Source organism: Theobroma cacao, chromosome 4, assembly GCF_000208745.1.
Source record: "Theobroma cacao cultivar B97-61/B2 chromosome 4, Criollo_cocoa_genome_V2, whole genome shotgun sequence".
NCBI classification, from domain to species: Eukaryota; Viridiplantae; Streptophyta; class Magnoliopsida; order Malvales; family Malvaceae; genus Theobroma; species Theobroma cacao.
Genome location: NC_030853.1, coordinates 8,822,903 through 8,826,173, shown reverse-complemented (window position 1 = coordinate 8,826,173; position 3,271 = coordinate 8,822,903). Strand labels below are relative to the sequence as shown.

General features: G+C 37.4%; 1 long non-coding RNA gene across 1 annotated transcript; it reads right to left on the bottom strand.

Annotated features, from left to right (window-relative positions):
- Positions 694-3,061, bottom strand: LOC108661713. The gene is made up of 4 exons (XR_001927486.1): positions 2,670-3,061; positions 2,532-2,567; positions 2,303-2,362; positions 694-1,475 (listed from the first exon to the last, which is right to left on the bottom strand). It is a non-coding gene; the product is annotated as an uncharacterized LOC108661713 (long non-coding RNA).

Sequence of the window (3,271 nt, the reverse complement as noted above, 5' to 3'; positions counted from 1 at the left end):
GGAGGACCGTATTGTTGGTCAGATTCTTGACGACATGAAATTACAAGTACGTTCTTCTAGCGTCATTCATATATTGATGGTTTACGTTTAGCGGGTTTATTCCTACTATTTATTTTGGGTTTAGGGTTTAACATATGTTATGAGTTACTGGGTTTTCTCATTTGTCTCTTTGTCCAGGGTAGTGCTTCCTCTCAACATGATGGTTCACAGCACAATTATGCTGATGATAGGTAAGATGACGAACTTGGTGTTGACATTCGAGACATTGACCATGACGTGGTTGGTACTAAAGGAGACAATGTACCTCACACCAATAAGGTTGTCAATGAAGTTGTGGGAGGGGATGGAAACCTTCAATCAGTCGATGCTGAAGGAGACCATGTACCTTAGAGCACTCTTGAAGGCAACGCATCATGGTCATTGTCACTAGATTCTTTTGATGTCTAGCTTCGTGAATCATTAATTTTAAATCCAACTAAACAGGCACAGGTCACAATGGTCAACAATGCATCTCAAGGCCATATGTTGACCCATCCCTAACCATCAAGATGTGAAGAACTTGATGGGGGAGGCATACGAAACGTTCCAGAAAGACGTGCATGCAAGGTAAGCTCAGAAATAACATTGCAAATACTTTTCATTTTGAAATTTTAATTCACCTAACCTTTTGAATACAATCTGTTACATGTGCAAGCATAACATCGGGATCTTAGGGGATCAAGGCTTGAGTTTTTCACATCATTAAAGAACCCTGAAAGTGAAATGACAAGTGAACAAATTGACACACACCTCAACGTACTATGTAAGCAACTTACAGGGTTGAAGTCCAAGTTATACAACACATGTGTATGCATTTTTGATATGTTATTCTTCATAAGTTTATTTCATACAATTTTCAATTATGAAACTATGTGTGTGTATTGTACTGCATGACATGTAAGCTAATGTCAATATATTTGATAGGACACCATCCGTATGCTGTACACCATATATCTAACTGAAGAGGAATGGGCAAGTATGAAAATTCCACTTGAGTTGCCAACATATGGGAAAAAATGGGAAGATGTTGATTTCATCCTCACTCCTTGTAATGTGGGTGTCATAGCCCAAAACCCCGGGCCATGATCGACACATGGGCCCAATAGGCATAGCTCACTATGCCCAAGCAAGCCTCTCCATGTAAACCCGTCAGTAGTCCATCTATCACTTCTTTTTTTTCTTTAGGATCTAGAACTCGTAATTTCTAATAATAATCTCCTCAAAATTTAAATCGTGAAAACCAAGTACATACAAAGTTCACAACAAATCTCACAATTTACATTAAACTATCACATATAAACATACAACAGACCTTTGACAACCAGCGGAGTGACTCTAGGTGGGGGTGCTATCATTGAGAGTCGTAGTGAACCTATTGAAAGATGAATAGGAGGGAGCAGCTCGACCTAGGATCCAACTACCTTCGATCCTGAAAACTAAAATATGAAGTTGAAAAGAATGAGTATAAACTCAGTGAGTGAACATAGGAAGGGAACAAGCAAACGATACAAAAGATCTTTAGAAAGCACGATGCACTTGTATTGAAACCATGCAATTTGTATTTCATAAACAAACTCGATGCCATGTTGACTTTTAAATCATTTTAAAACATTTAGGAAATTCAACTTTCAACATTCAATGCAATCACATTTCAAACATGCATGAAACACATCAAGGTCAATCCCAATCAGATAACATGTCTCAATGCGTACAACTGCCATCCTCAACTCAGCTCATGTACACTCCCACATTGCACATAGCTAATATCCTCATGTGCACTCCCACACCTAATATCCTCATGTGCACTCCCACACCGCACATTGCAAATATCATCATCATGTGCTCTCCCACATCCCACATGGCATATATCATCATCATGTGCTCTCCCACACCGAACATGGCATATATCATCAACGTGTGCTCTCCCACACCACACACTACCGGCACCGTCATGTGCACTCCCACACCGCACACGCACGATTATAATTATCATTTAACATTACATTTCCATACATGGCACACATAACAACATGTAACAAGAACTTTTCATAACAATACATCACATGCCACAATTCAATTGGCAATTCAACATAATATTTCAAATACGTAATTCACCACATTTTACGTTTAAAAACATAGAAGTATCACTTATGAAAAACTTGTTCCCGTGCATAAATTTTAAAAGAGTCAACCAAGGATATGCTAGCATTTCATTCAACACATATGCATTTGTTCAAAACCTTTTAAATGCAAGTTCACTCACCTTACAAAACTAGCACCAACAAGGTCCTAATCCAGGTAAGCCCTAAAGTACCATTGGCACCTATATTAATCAATAAACCATAACAACCTCAATTATGTCATAAATTGAATCTAATAATTCTAATAAATTTACACTAGACAATCTACATGTTAACCTAACATTTGACCTAAAATTCTAGTCTAATTTACAAACCCATTAGACCAACTATTCCTATTTAAAGTTTCTTTACCTGGATGAGCTTGGAGGTATACAGATCAATAGAAACCTAATATTTTCAAGAAAAAAAATTTGAAGAAAATTAGGAAATAAAATCTGAAAATATATATAAACCCATAAATTTCAAAATCCAAGAGTTGAAAATATATACCTTTTGGCTTTCAAACACAAATCCGAAGCTAAAAAGCTTAGGTAGTGATGAAAGTGGTGTATAATGGAAAAATGAAGAAAAGAAAGGAAAAAAAAATAAAATTTTCTTTTCTCTCTCCCAAAGCTCGTTTGTCATGAAAATGGGGTGGAGAATGGTGGATTGATGAACAAGGAGAAGATAGAAGAATGAAGAATCAAGAGAAGAAAGAAAAGGGAACAGAAAAAAAAGAAAAAGAAAAAAGATCGATTTTTGTTGCAAGGGAGAAAATGGCGTTAGGTTAGAGAAGAAGAAGAAAATGCCTTATGGAGAAAATAAGAACCGGCCATGGATAAGGAGGAAAAGAGTCAAAGCTTCTTTTGGAAGCTTTGACCAAGCTCATGCAAAAATTATCATTTTGCCCTCCAAGTTCCTCCCTTTTTTAATTTAGTCCTCCCATGTCACAACCCGGTACTCCCCTCAAGCCCGTGACAACAGCCGCGGTGTCCCGATCGACACTCATTACAAGGAATATCAACCGCAACCCCGTAAGGCTTGAATATCAGTTTCTCATTTCCCCTGTGAGTAACCGTTACCAAATATCATGTTCGAAAAGATTTTAAGCT